The sequence below is a fragment of the Opisthocomus hoazin genome, chromosome 6, assembly GCF_030867145.1.
Source record: "Opisthocomus hoazin isolate bOpiHoa1 chromosome 6, bOpiHoa1.hap1, whole genome shotgun sequence".
Lineage (NCBI taxonomy): Eukaryota > Metazoa > Chordata > Aves > Opisthocomiformes > Opisthocomidae > Opisthocomus > Opisthocomus hoazin.
In genome coordinates this window covers 47,181,296-47,198,425 of record NC_134419.1, presented here as the reverse complement: position 1 = coordinate 47,198,425, position 17,130 = coordinate 47,181,296, and the positions used below count along the sequence as shown (strand labels likewise).

The 17,130-nt window shown below is 44.3% G+C and overlaps 1 long non-coding RNA gene across 1 annotated transcript; it reads left to right on the top strand.

The window, feature by feature from the left end:
- The first annotated feature begins 2,621 nt into the window (after positions 1–2,621).
- Positions 2,622–5,210, top strand: LOC142361614 (uncharacterized). The gene is made up of 3 exons (XR_012764249.1): positions 2,622–3,118; positions 3,868–4,053; positions 4,355–5,210. It is a non-coding gene; the product is annotated as an uncharacterized LOC142361614 (long non-coding RNA).
- Positions 5,211–17,130: the final 11,920 nt, after the last annotated feature.

The following is a 17,130-nucleotide window of genomic DNA, read 5'->3' as shown; positions in this document are numbered from 1 at the left end:
TTTGTAGAGACAAGATTAAGAACCCTGTCCAGTTAATTCTGCAACACTGGAAAACAATTAAATGTTGTGGAATGAAGGAAACATGTAATATGTAATTGGGGAGTGACCTGGAAAAACAAAGGGGCACTCATTGAGTTGGTAATTAGGTGAAAAGTACGAAGCAAGAATTTCTGCAGCATGTAGGTCTTCCCCTCTCCCCTTGTTTAGAAACTGGCCAGTGTATTTTTCTGGCAATTACTATTCTGTGTATTAACATATCTCCTCTTTGTAACTGAGGCTTCAATTAGGGTGCACACTGTCACAGCCTGACTAAAGGGAAACACTTACAAATTGCTGATTTTGGGCCCCAGACATACAAGGACATACATGAGTTGCCCAGTGGTTAGTGCTCACAGGAATTACCTTACTGTCCTTTTGGAGGTGATGGAGCACTGGGCTTTTGGTGTAGTGTGGCTCTGGAGTATGTGCAACGTGCAGCTTGTCCAGCCTCCAGAGTTTATAGCTGCTGGCTGACTTCCAGCCATGAGGAAACCACACGATGGATCAGAGATGTACATGAGCCCCTGTCATTTCCCAGCAGGGTCAACCATTTTCCTTTCATTTCTTGTACTACTGATTGATTAACTAAGTCTTTGGGAATTTGAATGCCTGGATCCTGCAGAATGGAAGTCAGCAGCTTTCAGAGTCCGAGTGAAACAAATGGTACTTTTTTAGCTATACAGCTACTATTTGTGTAATTGTCAATGCTTGTCCATTAAAAGTGAGCAACTTGGCTACACTTTTCAATTTTTAACTTACATTTAGAATAGCAATAGCTATGACAACTACTAGATTGGGCTGTTTTCTTTTAATGGTACTTGATTTCACCCTTTTTTTCCTGTATTTTGTTTCCTTTTTCTTCACTTCTCACTCCTTCCCTTTTCCACAGACCTACTCTTTGTCTAAACAGCAAGGTGCCACTAGCACGATAGTTGCTACTTCGAGAGGTAACTTTCTTCATCCTCACAAACCTACTGTGAAATGGGAGCAAAAAGACAGCTGAAGCACGAGGGGTATTGGCTTCCCCCGGCTCAGGCCCCACACTGTGCTAACCTGGCTTTGGGTTGATTGAGATGTCAGGCAGAGTGAATCGCTCCAGATGCAGCCAGAGCTTGTTCATGGTTCTCCTGACTACACAGTGGAGGTGCATTCACAGTCAGGGGGCTTGGCTGAAGACAGTGGTGGATTTTTTGCGGTTTGCCTGAGTTCTGTGCTTACAGGCTGTGATGCCCAGGAGAACTGGTTGGAGCTTCAAGGCTGTTACGAAACCATCTTGTGTTTTGTGATTGCTGGCATTCAGTTTATGGCTGGTTTTGAGGTAGGTAATTGCCATGATGGATATGCTCTTGGATTTTGAAGTAGGATTCAGGAGGGCATGATATTTATTAGGCTATATGGATGTTTGGCTTAAGCAGAGCAAAATTACATTGCACCACATAAATCCATTGTTATGTTTGTCTTTCATTCACCTACTTGTCTTCATGACAAAGAAGGTGACAGACCTGCCTCCTAGCAGGGCAAATGACTGATCTAAGCCTGTGTTTGAATAGTGATCCTTTGTGTATTCTTGCAAAAAATTAGTGCTAGATCTTGTAAATGTGCCATAAATATTTTTAGCGTGATTGTTTTGGAAATAGATGGCTCATTGTAATGCTTGTCAACATAAAGCTGCACAGCCTTTCTAGACTACGGATGAAGGACATGGACATTGTGCGAACTGCCCTCGTGAGGGCTGTCAGGTACTTTTGGTTGCCTGTCACTGTACTTCGCCCTCACTCCCTAACAAACCTCTCAAATGTGTTACTCTGCTGCTATTTTTCATGGTGTGTATCAAAGTCTATGGTGCAGACTTTGCTCATTCCAAAACTGTTTTTTCCATGAAAGTCTGCCCCAACCCCTTTGGATTTAGCAGATCTTTATTAGAATGAAAATTCTGAAAGTGTTGGCTGCTTGCTGCTTTTCTTCAAGTGTCTTAAAAAGATTTCCATATCGAAACATTATTTACTTTATCAATGCTGAGTCTAATAACAGAAGTCAGTCACAGGCAAGTTTTCCAGTGGTGGTTCAGCGTCTGACTCAAGTGCAATTGGTATCAGTACAAACTTTATGCATCAGGCTCTCAATATCTATTTTTGATGCTGTGTTAAACTGATGTTCGAATAGTTCATTTGGGTCATATGGGATGATGTATGGTCTAATATGGCTGCTAAATTCACTTAGTTATAAAGGGTTTTCTTTAAGACAAGAGGAGGTGTAAATGGGTAATAAATTACTGAGTTTGATAGAATCTGCTAATGATAGTTCTTTTTCCGGTTGGTAAAACAAAGCTGCGTTTGTTTCTTTTCCCCCCTTTTTACGCAAGACATATCCTTACATCACATATTTCTGTGAAGTGAGTGAAAGCATGCAAAGGATAAAAAGTTTGCTAAAGACGTTTATTAACTCCTTAAAATTTGAAGTTTTTAGTGATCCCATTCTACTTTATGCACTCTTTTGATAGCTACTTACTGTTTCCAAATTCAGAGGAAAAGATCTTTTACTCAAGCGGATGTTCTTTTACAACTTCATATTTTGAATATGGAATTATTTCTTGTCTCTGCATCAGTAAAACATCCATTTCATCTTGCCCTCTCAGTTACGAATACCTCATTGTTTACTAATATGTTTACACGGAACACACAGAAAATAGATCTGATAACTTGTTGCCAGATGTCCCCATGGATTTCATAAGACTGTGTGGATTTGGTGGGAGTGTATTAATCTTTGTAAAATATGCATTGGTACAAGCACAGCAAAAAAAGGTGCAGTGCAAAGATAACAGACCACTCATGCACTCTGAATTTTCTCCAAGCAATCAATGCAGATTACTGACATACTTTTTTATATTCACAGGAAGAACTTTGCCAAATTGATGTATTATTATTCCTCTGCCTTTCTAATCCTTTCTTCTGATTCATGTTTAGCCAAATCATCTTTGACTTTTTATATTCAAAACCACCTTTAGATGACAAACTGCGGCATTTCAGCAGAAGCAGGCTGGGCATACAGCCACACAGGACTTCAGTTTGATATCACAGAGGTGAGCGGTAGTCTTGGTCCCCATGGGAAATGCTGTAATGCTTCTCCTCGAGGAAAAGAAACAAGAAAGCCTATTGTTTGGAGACCTTCTAGTTGCAGTTGTGTAAATTTGTTTTGATTTGGAAGCAGTTTGGGAATATGCCCCAGACTGTAAACAGGCACGTGGCGTTGGCCACAGGAGGGATGATGCAGGACACAAGCCCACAGGGCAGCACGTGGGAAGCCATCAGCCCTTCGGACAAGCCTGCGGCCACGCAGTAACCGTTCTCCTCGACAGTCTGGCAGTCTAACATGCTCCTCGATCTGATGTGCTCTGCAGCTCTTTGGAGGAAGAAGTAGTAGTGATGGCCAAGGAGGCTTGGACGAGGCAGGAGGTGGTGGCTGTGCTTTTGGGGGGTGAGCATGGCAGCCCCGGGGCCAGCGGGGAGGACATGAGGGTCTCCGGAGCGGGGTTTGTGATCTCTGCGGGCAGGATGGGGCCAGGGGTGGGAGTGCTGCCTGTGCAGAGGAAGGTAGGGGAGTGCTGCAAGTGCAGAGAGCCAAGATCAGGGATAATATTCAGGCAAAGCTCCTTGGCCACGCTGAGCCAAAGTGAAGGAGCTGTAAATTCAGTGGGAGGTAAGACAGTGGGAAGGCATCTTCAGAGTCAGGGCCAGAGCGGTGCTGTGCGAAAATTCCTTCAAAAAAGCACGCAGCTCCCTCATCTCCTCCCCAAATGTCATGTGTTAATGCTGTGCTTGTCTACACAAGGGTGCCATGCTGCCCGGGCTCAAAGTCATTCACACTCGTGCCTTGGGCTGGTCTCTGCACTGCGCGGCTGCATGGGACCAGGCTGTGCTGGGGCTGGCTTTTCTGCATCAGACAGACGACACTTGCTGTGGAGCTGAGAAGCATCGCCTTTCCTTCCTGCTGTTTGAGCTGCTCCTCTAGGGACAGGTAGCTTAATTCATAGTAAATTGAATACGTATTTGATAAATATATGTGTATCCACTTAGGCTAGAAAATGAATAAAGTTACTGGAATATTAATGGCATCCTGGACTTCTCAGTCTTTGCTGGATATGCCAACCTTGATCATTATCAAATACATATAATTGTTGCCTTGATCTGTTACCTGTCTCAAAACGGATTTGAGAGACCTATAAATAATACATTTTGCTTTCTGTTAGCCTACTGATTTTAGGGTCATATACGTATTCATAACATAATGACATATGCTATCTCTCTCTGTGGAACAGGGCCATATTTCAGGACTTATTTCAGGCCCTGGAGGCAAGAGAGGAAGCCTACAGAGAGGATGACTTTCCCTTGGTTGAGGAGGACTGCGTGAGGGATTGCTTAAGCGATCTGGAGGTCCACAAATCCATGGACCCCGATGGAATGCACCCACGAGTGCTGAGGGAACTGGCGGATGTCATTGCTGAGCCACTCTCCATCATCTTTGAAAGGTCCTGGAGGACAGGAGAGGTGCCTGAGGACTGGAGAAAGGGCAATGTCACTCCAATCTTCAAAAAGGGCAAGAAGGAGGACCCAGGGAACTATAGACAGGTCAGCCTCACGTCCATCCTGGGAAAGATGATGGAGCAACTCCTTCTAGAGGTCATCAGTAAGCAAGTGGAAGAAAAGAAGGTTATCAGGAGTAGTCAGCATGGATTCACCAAGGAGAAATCATGCTTGACCAAACTGATAGCTTTCTACAATGGTGTGACTGGCTGGGTAGATGAGGGGAGAGCAGTGGATGTTATCTACCTATGTGGAGTCCTGGCTGGACGAGAGGGGACATAGTTTGGTGCGCTGAGCAACCCAGGTTCTGATCCGGAGGTGAGCCTTGGGAGCGGCTGACACGGAACCCTGCTGGGAAGGCAGAGCGACGAGCTCGGGACACTGGAGCAGGGGGAACATCACCGTTTCCTGCCACACTGTCACTTCCTTCCTGCCACGTTGCTGTTTCCTGCCACAGTACTGTTTTCACTTCGAGATGCAGCTCTGCACCAATCACAACGAGTTGCAGTAGTTTTGCCTATATATGGGTTGGGGTTTTAACCATTCAGATGCTGTAATAGTTGTGCTATATAAACCTTGTTTTGCTGACTAATAAAGCTGTACGATCATACTCATATTGGGGTCACATCGTTACAACGGTCCATTACCCATGCCTACATTTGGTAGCAGAGGATGGACGGTTTCCCTGCAGGAGGCCCTCGGTCTGCGGTGAGCAGCTAGAGAGGGGGGCGTGGGAGTAACGGCTGGGAGGGTCCTGCCTGGGTGCGGACGCGCAGGGCAGGTATGGGCGGCCGACTCCCAGGGATTTTCGAGCCACACTGGGGCTGCCTGGCGCAGCTAAATTTTAACGTGGAGGCCGGGGTCACTGGCATGGAGGTGGATGCCACGGCAACGTTGTTAGTCGGTATTCTCTCTAAGAGAGGAATAGACACAACGGCAAACCAACTCATGAAGTTGATTAAACTGGGGCAACGATGGGGTCACTTTGCGGATACCCCGGTACTTATTTCCGTCTCGGAACGGCAAGAGTTAGGAGAGATGATGTGGGAAAGGACAATAACGGGGGAGGACAAGGAGGAAAAGGAGATAAAAGCCGTCCGCGAGCTCTGGCGAACAGTATTACACATTTTAAAAGCCATGAAAGCTGAACGAGAGGTGGCGTGTGCTGCAGCTCAGATGCTAGCTCCGGAGCCTGGGAAGGATCACGCGCCTAAGCCTGGGACATTATCACGGGTTTTCGGGCTACCTGCTGTTAGAGGGATGACTGGGATCACTTGTAACACAATTGCCGAGATTCGAGCGAGTGCAGAGTGCGGTTCCGGTCTCGGTGCAGAGGGGGGTGGCCCACCAGAAGTTGCTGCCAGAGACATCAACTCGAAATGCGAGCCGGACGCGGTAGTACGACCGTCCCCAGGGAGCGGGGAGGAGTCGGGCGCGGAACTGCGACTGTCTTTCGGAAGAGGGGAGGAGCGGCTAGTACCACCCCCAGAGGGGGAGGGAGAAGGGGTGCGGCTTACGACATCGGCCCCTCCTGGGGCGCGGCCTGCAACATCGGCCCCTCCTCTCTATCCACCCCTGCCACATTCCAGCGAGGCGTCTCCACTCCCGACGCCCTCTGATGCCGGCCAGAACGAATTACTCAAAAAAAAAACAAACCACCCAAAAACCGTGCGATCTGTTGCAGTCAGTTTTGCAGCATCTTCAAGACAAGAGCTCGCAGTTCCAGCATATGTCAATCGTTACCAACCCCCCCACCGGGAAAATGAGGCTTCTTCTCCGAGATGTTTAGCTGGGCCTCTGGCACGGATCACACCTACCTGCTGGAGCGGTGTTACAAGAGATGCCATCCTAGATGGACAGTGGAACGTTGCCACCATTATCTGAGGTACACAAGCCTCAGCCTGTCCTGTGGAACAGGTTAATGGATGACAATCGTAAGTACAGGTGTTTGGCCGGAGGAGTGGCCACTAAGTTACCACGTGAAGAAAGCTGTGAGCAGGGGCTGGGTCTAACAGACCCTGAGCAGGAATCAGGTCTGTTTTCCCCGCCCCCCCTCGGCTCGCTGGAGAATGGGACAGTCACTGAGAAAAGGAGCGAAGGCTCCATTAAAGAATTTTTTTACAGTGAAGTTTGAAAGAACAAAGTCTTGCAGTTTAAAATACCTGAGGAAATCATTACTTGGAAATCAGTGCATACAGCTTTAAATGCTCTAAAACTTACAGAGACTATCTCAGAAGCAGCTGCTATAGCTCTGTCCTTATCTCAAAAGCAAGGACAGAGCAGCAGTCTGCTGAAATTTAACCCTACATACGACGAAATTCCTACCGAACATGAGAAGTGCGGGAAGTAAATCTGCCAAAACCTGACGATCCTTTGAATCCAGAGAAACGGGAAGTGGGGTGTAAAAATCCGGCATCCCGAAAGTGTACAACAGGGTCTCTCGACAGCAATTGGCGTACCCGACCTGAGATCAAAACGAGGTGAATTCCAACATAAAACTGCACAGTCCCTCAGACGCTGTACAGCCGCCGCGCCAGCAGTCACCACATCGAATGGGTCAGCAAACCTTACACCTGGTGGGGCACATGGCTCCCCCCGGGCAACCGGCGGCACGGTTCCTCCCCCCCCCCCCCCCCCCCTTCCCCCCCCCCCCCTTCCCTCGATCCCAGCGCGCCGGCCCATTCCTGCCAGCCCAGAAGCGGTGCGGCGAGAACCATCTTTTCTAACATTCAAGGACTTGGTTACAAAAAATGTATACAATTCAATTACTGCAGTAGACTTCCTTGTGAACAAACAGCTGGACTTTATTATCTTTCCAAGGTTCAGATAGTCTACCTAGATGATGTTATTCACTCTGCTGAAAAGTGAAAATATTGACTTTACAGCTGAAGATTTGTCCCCTCTATTTACTTTGTCAAAAAGGACTCAGATTTATTATTTTCCCGAAGATTAATGCCAAAAGCAAAAACTGTTTTACAAAAGATTTCAGATAGAATTGCAATTGCCTTTACCTTCAGAATTAATGTCGAATTGCCAACAAATTTGTATATCATTTATGAAGGTTTTGTTTTACAGCCTTACCCTCTTTTCGATCAGTGGTGTGTTAACACGCAGAAGTTGAAGACTCTGGAATGAATCTTTTTGTCTCATACACCCATGAAAACATTGACTTCAAAGGTACACATCATAGTGTCCTTAATAGCACAAGGTTGGAATCACTGTCAGCAAGTTGATACTATTTGCCTGCTGCTGGCTAAAGATGACTTTGTGGCTTTAAACAGTGAATCCTTATCACTGCAAGCCGCTCTAGCTGATTATTTAAATAACATACGTTATACCCTTCCACAACATAAGCTGTTACATTCCCTCTCTCAAATTTCATTGCAGCCAAAAAACCAACGTGTTTCTGTTCCTATTAAAGGAGCATGAACAGTGTTTCAGAAACAAACAAATTCATCAGATTAGCAATCATCTATTTTAGTCGTTGAAGGATCCACACAAATTTTTAAGCTATCAGCGGCCTTGCACGTTTTTTGAATTGTTTTCGACTGAACCACTCAATGTTGTCACAGATTCTGCATGTTGTGAATATTGTTCAACGCATTGCAGATGCAATTGCTATTGAAATTAGAAAATCGTGTACGTGTATATTTTATAATGCATATATAGTTACATACTACTCTACTAAAACCAATAACTGAAGAAAAAGTTGTAGCACATCAATTGACAATGGCAGCAGTACTGCCACACCGTTTCAAGCAAGCCCGATTATCTCATGACTTCTTTCATCAAAATGCTTCTTCCTTGCATAAACAATTTGCTTTGCCCCGGGGGCAAGCCACAAAAAATGTTCATGCATGCCCTGATTGTCAATGTATTACACCCGTACCATCGTGTGCAGGAGGGAACCCTCGTGGTTTACGAGCTGATGAGTTGTGGCAAAGTGATGTTACACATATATCAACATTTGGTCGACTGCATTGTGTACATGTTAATGTGGATACTTTCTCAGGATTTCTGGTAGCCACGGCACATACGGGAGAAAAGGAACATTTCACGGACAATTTCTGTTTTCCTACAGGACTGGAGTATACAACATGTTACAGGTATACCACATTCTTCTACTGCACAAGCCATTGTCGAAAGTGTCCACGGGACCCTCAAAGCTATGCTAAATAAACAAAAAAGGGGGAATCCTATGGGCAGTGTTACCCCACAGGAACACTTAATGTACTTAATTGTTAAAATCGTTCTGATGATCAATTATTTACAATAGCAGCTGACCGTCAATTCGGGATGGTCCCTCCATTTGTGGTTCGACCAAAAGTATGGTATAAAGAATTTGGGGAATCACAATGGACAAGTCCTATAGAACTAATAACGTGGGGAAGAGGGTATGCGTGTGTTCTTCTTTCAACAGGCCCTTGATGGTTACCAGCAAAATATGTGAAGCTATATCATGAGCTGAAAGAACGTAACGCAGAATCCGATGCCAGAGGTGACCACACTCACTCTCAGGGAGCAACCTCTGACATGGAAGCAGAAGAGACCCACTCTGGATGATCCTATTACACAGGGAACACTGAAAAAATTACAGCAAACGCAAGTACTCTGATGACTGCAGTGGGTGCACCACCCACACCAATTAATACATTCCTTGCATATTTGGCAATTATCTCCCACAACAGCTTTTGTATAACGAAGCAATCTTGGAGGATACGGTATACGCGATTTTAGAACTGCGTCTGCACAAGAGCAAAGGTCAACTAGCAGACACCGTGAGGAAAAGTATAAACCTTCACCTGAGGGCTCCTGACAACTGCCTAGAGGTGCCAATATGCATGTACAAAAGACATTAATATATAAAAAAAAAAAAAAAAAAAAGGGGGGGGGGAGAAATGGAGAATGATAAGTACTTTGCAGAAATGTAATGATTATGTATGTTAACATGGCATAAATATCTAGTAAGAGTGTCTTTTCAGTACACACATTTGAGTAGAACTATTCCCTGTGCGTTCAGTACTGCAGTAAAGAATGCCTGCTTTCTAGAACTCCAACATTAAGTTTTAGGAAGTTAATTATTTTGCTGCTTTCTAGTAATAGATTTTGGGTACCCAGGTAGGACGCTGCTCTTGAACTTCAATGGTCCGAGGGATTGCAGGACCTCCAGCCGGCACCGAGGGATTCTCGGGGAGAACCTCTGATCACTGGACCAAAAAGTTCTGAGTGTGAACCATTAATAAGGCAAAGGCATTCTTCCAGTATTGTTTCTTGTTGCCTATTTGTTAGTCATAGTAAAAGCTTCACAGCGTTGAGCTATATCCCTGACGAGAAGGGAAAGTGTCCTTTCTAATCCTGAATTGAAAAGAGAGTACTCTTCCTGAAACTGAAGCTTGGGAATTTGTCTGTTAAATGTTGAATATTATTGTAAGTCCTGTCTTTGCAATATTTGGATTTACGCTAAAAACTTGGTGTGCCTCTGTGTGTGTGTGTGGTCGCGACCATGAACGTGTGGTTTTATGTTACACTGTTTGTATTTCTGTGATCTGATGGATTTATTTGGTTTCTGTGATCTAACGGATTTGTCTGGACTAAGTAACTGTTTTGTGTCTTTTGGTTTGGTAAGTTCTGCAGGTATTGACTATTTCTGGTTTTTGACTTTAGATTGTTGTATTTGGACTCTGATTTATCAAAACTTCGGAAGCATTTGATGCAGCAGGGAATAGATGTGGTGATGTTTGCAGCTTTATGCTTTTATGTACATTAATTTTAGCCTATATAGTTAATGAGTCATAGTTCTAGGTACATTGATCTTAACCTAGGTAATTAATATCGATAGCCAATACTAAATGTTATGGATGTTTGTATATATGATAAGTATACCTATAACCCAAGTGCAAATTTACTGAGCTCATATTATTGATACACTGCTATTTCGATGCCTGACGCGGTGAGATGCATTCCCTCCCATTGACAATAATGATATGTTGTGGTCAAGCGGTACTTTAGTCCCACCATCCACACAGGAAGAAAATTGGATACAAGTAAATCCAGCAAGAAAATTGAATACAAGTAAATCAATCTACAGCCATATGCTAGGTAACAGATTTACCATCAGTATGTATCATTCTCAAGTTAATTTAATCTTTCTTTATATCCAGCAGGTTGTGGTATGCACTTCACATCTCTATGTCTTCAACTAGCATTTGTGTTCTTATACTGTTAGTATTGTAGTTTGTGTGGGCCTCTGAAAGAGTGGTAGCAAGCTGAAGACCAAAATTAATGTCAGCTCTCATCATCATCAACAACCTCATCAACTATACCTGGCTTGCTCAAAAAACAAAAAGGGGGAATTGTGGAGTCCTGGCTGGATGAGAGGGGACATAGTTTGGTGCTGTTGAGCAACCCAGTCTTGGTAATGGAGATAGACCTTGAAAGTTGCGAACACGGAACACTGCTACAGAAGTAGATTGGTGAACACGGAACGCTGGGCAGAGAAGCAAGCCAGTGTTACCACAAAAGTCTTGCAATCCCTGCTAGAAGATCAGAGTAGTCTACGACATGCAGTATTGCAAAATAGAGCCGCAACTGATTTTTTACTGCTGGCCCAGGGACATGGTTGTGAGGATTTCGAAGGCATGTGCTGTATGAACTTGTCCGATCATAGTAAGTCCATCCACAAGCAATTATAATGGCTTGAACAGCACGCCAATCAAATACAACAAAGCCAGGGATTTTTTGATGGATTTCTCACCTCGCTCTTTGGTAATCTGCCCGCTTGGCTTAACGGTTTAATTATAGAAATTTTGCGCATATGTATCGTGTTACTTGCTGTTGGAGTTATAATATGTATTTGCTTTAGCTGTCTTAAAAAGGCTCTCTCCAAGATGATGAAGCAAACCTGGCTTGCTCAAAAAACAAAAAGGGGGAATTGTGGAGTCCTGGCTGGACGAGAGGGGACATAGTTTGGTGCGCTGAGCAACCCAGGTTCTGATCCGGAGGTGAGCCTTGGGAGCGGCTGACACGGAACCCTGCTGGGAAGGCAGAGCGACGAGCTCGGGACACTGGAGCAGGGGGAACATCACCGTTTCCTGCCACACTGTCACTTCCTTCCTGCCACGTTGCTGTTTCCTGCCACAGTACTGTTTTCACTTCGAGATGCAGCTCTGCACCAATCACAACGAGTTGCAGTAGTTTTGCCTATATATGGGTTGGGGTTTTAACCATTCAGATGCTGTAATAGTTTTGCTATATAAACCTTGTTTTGCTGACTAATAAAGCTGTACGATCATACTCATATTGGGGTCACATCGTTACAACGGTCCGTTACCCACGCCTACATACCTAGACTTCAGCAAGGCTTTCGACACTGTCTCCCATAACGTCCTCCCAGGGTAGCTCCGGAAGTGTGGGCTGGATGAGTGGTCGGTGAAGTGGATTGAGACCTGGCTGAATGGCAGAACTCAGAGGGTTGTCATCAGCGGCGCTGAGTCTAATTGGAGGCTGGTAACTAGTGGTGGCCCCCAGGGGTCAGTACTGGGCCCAGTCTTGTTTGACTTCTTCATCAATGACCTGGATGAAGAGTTAGAATGTACCCTCAGCAAGTTTGCTGATGACACCAAACTGGGAGCAGTGGTGGATACACTGGCAGGCTGTGCTGCCATTCAGCGAGACCTGGACAGGCTGGAGAGTTGGGCAGAGAGGAACCTGATGAGGTTCAACAAGGGCGAGTGCAGGGTCCTGCACCTGGGGAGGAACAACGCCATGCACCAGTACAGACTTGGGGTGGACCTGCTGGAGAGCAGCTCTGTGGAGAGGGACCTGGGTGTCCTGGTGGATGACAGGTTGACCATGAGCCAGCAGTGTGCCCTGGCTGCCAAGAAGACCAATGGGATCCTGGGGTGCATCAAGAAGAGTGTGGCCAGCAGGTCGAGGGAGGTTCTCCTTCTCCTCTCCACTGCCCTAGTGAGGCCCCATCTGGAGTACTCTGTCCAGTTCTGGGCTTCCCACTTCAAGAAAGATGGGGAGCTACTGGAGAGAGTCTAGCGGAGGGCTACGCGGATGATGAGGGGACTGGAGCATCTCTCCTACAAGGAAAGGCTGAGGGAGATGGGCTTGTTCTGCCTGAAGTAGAGAAGGCTGCGAGGAGACCTAATTTATGCTTACAAATGTCTCAAGGGTGGGTGTCAGGAGGATGGGGCCAAGCTCTTTTCAGTAGTGCCTAGCAACAGGACAGGGGGCAACAGGCACAAACTGAAGCATCTGAACATGAGGAAGAACTTCTTCCCTCTGAGGGTGACAGAGCCCTGGAACAGGCTGCCCAGGGAGGTTGTGGAGTCTCCTTCTCTGGAGATATTCAAGACCCACCTGGACAAGGTCCTGGGCAGCCTGCTGTAGGTGGCCCTGCTTTGGCAGGGGGGTTGTACTAGATGACCCACAGAGGTCCCTTCCAACCCTGAACATTCTGTGATTCTGTGACTTCAGAGTAGAAGGCAATCCTACAGAATATAGGATCTGCCTTTTGACAGTCTGTGTTTAGTTTGCCCTGTGGGCTTCAGGCCTTCCCACAGCATACAGAATAATAACTCTTTCAGGAATTACAGTTCAAAGACCAGTACCCAATTCTCAAAGGAAACCCTGCTTTTACGAGGGGCTTTAGTTGCATTAAGAGAAGATTTGCATACCAGCTCTCTTGTTTTCTGTTGCTCCTGTACGGAAGGAAAGTGACTCTCTCTGAACCATTCCTCAATGTGTCTATGCTACTGACCATGTATGTAGATGAACTTCTAGGCCATGTATGACAAAAGAACCTCATTTTCCCTGTCACTGTGATATTGTATAACTTGCTTGTCTTAGTAGTCTTCTACCAGTGTCTCTCTGTAGGGGTGTCCTCAAACTTTCTGCTGATCCTTCCCCCACAAATATTACTTAATCCTGAATTCTGCACAGCTTTCCTTGACTTCAGTATAAGACATGTGTTTAAATTGAGAGGGATTCATCACAGGTAATTTTTTCTGAATAAAACCCAAAGGTGCTGATTATCTAGTCTAAGCTAGGCTTTCTCTACTATTTCTGGAGGGAATGGGCAGCTCCCAAGCATTATCTGTTTTAGGGCAGGACAAATTGTGCTCTGGAGACACCTCTGCCTCTTCACTGACTGTTGAGAGAGCCCAGAGGCTGCTTCAGATGGATGCCTGCCTTTCAGGTGGCTCTGTTAAGGAGCAGTCAAATCATTTGTACCAGAACATAAAAGACTTGGGCCTTATCACTTTTTTCTTTTGATGCTTGAGGTTAACTACAGTTCTCGCCTGCTCCTCTCTTCTTTTGGATTCTTTCTTCTTCTGAAGGCTCCTATGGAAACTTGGCCAAATGTACTTGGTTTACAATAGATGTATTAAGGCCTCTTGTGTTATGCATTTTTTTTGTGCACATTAGGGACAATCAACAGAACTAGTTATAAACCACACCTATGGATTAACCAGGGCTTCCCTCTGCATTTCTGTGAAATAAATGTTACTGTTTTTCTAAAGATTGCCAAATTGATTTAGTTTCTGTTATCCAGTCCTTTGAGCTCAGTGTGATAATCAATTTCTTCAAGTTGAGTTGCCTTTTACAATAGAGTGGAACGAGGCTTATAAACACTACATTATGTTATCTCACAAAACAAAATTAATCATGATGAAGGCATAGCCTTCAGTTGTGCTTTTGTTGTCTCCTGTAATGTGAGAATGTGGCTGAAATGTTCTCTGTTTTGTAGCTAGCTAATGAAGTAGGAGAGGAGCTTTCATAGTGTGCCATTTCAAAATGATAGTTCCAGGCTCTCTTATTCAGCTTTAAGTTACTTCATTCCTGGTAATTCTTTTTCTTTTTACAGAAAAGAACCAATTAGTTCCTGAATAGAATCATTGGTAGGCAGAATCTCACCGTAAGGTGGAAGTCTCGATTAGGAAATTGCTTTTCAGACAGACAAAGTATATGAACCATATGTCATGCAGGTATCTTGCAGGTAGTCTAAGAAGTCGGAAGAAGAGAGAATGCCCAGAAAAAAAATTGTTTCGCTTATGTTCCTCCAGCGAAATGAAGTAACCTGCAAAACACTTGACATGAGACATTGAAGCAAATATAAATGGTAATTTTAGAAATTTAATGGATGCATATACTTAACAAGTTAGAAACGCCTAGAATTGTTCAGGTTAAAATACAGGCGATGAGGAGTAAACTATCAAGAAAACAAGAGAAGCTTGGTATGTTTTTCCAAAATATTGGTAAAAAAGATTAAAGTCCATTATGATAGATGATTAAACTCTCCCTAGAGGACAAGACCTTCTGAGGGCCTTACACACCACTTCGCTTCTGTGGGAATTCGTTAGAGAAGGTCATCTCCAAAACTTCATCTTGCTGCACATCTCTCGCAGGCTGCAGCAAGGTGCTACCTCCTGCTGCTGCCTGCGGAGCATTCACCTTCCTCGTGTTCCTCTGGTCCAGCCGGGGCTGTAGAACTGCTTTTGCCCTAGCAAAGATCCTCTGGAGTAAATGAAGTTTAAAGACGGGTCTGCATGGGCTTAATATCACTGTGTCTGCACGCAGATGGGACAGGGAAGTCTGCGCTTAGAGGAAGCTCATGATCATCATAGGCTTCCCTCATCTTCCCAGGTTTCTTTCTCACTTTTATCTTGATAAGGATAGGTGATCAAAAGGAAGCCAGTTATGTATCTTCAAGCATTGAACAAATGAAGTATGGACCATAAACGCAAATCAGAAGAACCAAAGGGCGGCACTTTTCCTTTTTGCCCTTCTGCGGGTCAGTAGGACAGTTGTACAGGTGAGAGGATACTTGAGGCATGCCCTGGTTTTCTGCTATTACCTCCCCAAACTTCCCCTCTCATATCACAAATAAATTTGGAAAAAAAATATGTATAATGCAGCATTTAGTCCAAGAATAATCAGAATAAAAATAAGAATGATTACACAGACAATGTAATTTTCCTATTATGACCCCACATCATGCATATATTTACATACATTGCATTACTGAAGATAATAGATTGAGAGGAGCTTATTACTCTGAGAAAAATAATGTTAAGAAAATAGAATACAGCAGGGCAAAAGCTTTCCTTTTCCCTTTCTTCCTACCTTTTGTCACTTCTTCTGTTTTCTTTTTTTCTTGGTCCCTGCATGTAAGACTTGCAGCTTCCAAGAGGTTTACTAGAACTGCCACAAGGGCACGTACTCAGCCTGCAAAATCTTGAGGCTGTAGGCAGGTAAATCAGAATATGAAAGCTGGTGATGATCAGACTGGAAAGAGGGCAGAGGGTAGCTGTGTAAAACATTATGCTCCATCTGCATGCAGGAGCCAGATAAACAGTGCCAGAAGTTCAATTCTTCTCGCATGCCTAAGGAAGCAAAATAAAACAGGCCCTGTTTCCTAAGCAGAGGTGACTCTGCAGGGCTTAGACTAATACTATTAAGGTCCAAATCAGAAAAGGTCATTGCAGTCAGCAATATTACTGCGTGACCCCCTCTGTCATGCAGCTGAGGATCCTAAGCCCAAAGTTAGCTGAATTTGTTAAACTGTAGGAACCTTACTGGATTGTAGTGAATGAAGGTACAATAGAGAAGAGGGACCAGGAATATAAACTGAAAAACATTTTAGCCATTTAAAATACATATGTCAGATACAATCATGGTATGTCCAGCCATCAAAATGGATTACAGTGGACTGGTACGGAGCTGTGGCATCTCAGAGAAGAACAGTATTTTTTGCTGTGAGAGTGATGCTGCTGGACATTACATTTGTGCTGTTCTGGTTGTGGGTTTTGATAACTCTGTGGGAGTGTGCATGTGTGTACAGACACATAAATACTTCTTCAGTCTTACTCACTGTGTATTTTGTTTCCTTCTTTAGAAGACTTGTAAAAATTCCCCTTTAGCTACTACACTGATCAGAAATCAGTCAAAAGCTTATGGCTAGCAGAGCTCATGTATTAATTTTTCTATTCGCGACAACTTAAGCTTTAAATCTATATATTTATATACACATATGTACAAGTCAATGATACACTTGATTTGTTTATATGTTTCTTTCCCTAATCTTCGTGTCATGTCTTCCTTGGCTGTGCTCCGTTGGAGGTACTGGTGTTAGACTTTGATAAAAACTTTTAGAGATCCTATGACTTACTGGAGCTTCTGGGCATTGTTTCAGTATAAATGTGAAATAGTAAGCACTTTGTAAACCACACATGCCAGCAGTGGGAAGCTGCTGCAGTGCTCCTCTTTTCCTCCTTTTCTTCCTCCCCCTACTACCAGCTGTAATGTCAAGAGAGTTGGAATAGCAGAAAGCTGATAGATGACTGCAGCATGTATGAGTGATACTTGTTTTGAGCTTTAAAGATCTTTTTTTGTGTGTAAAAAACCTAGTCAGAAGCATCAGTATCCTGAAAAAGATGCATTCTGTGCAACTCAGTAATGTTTTTCACATTTGTGGGTTTTTTTTATATTACCTTGGTAGGTG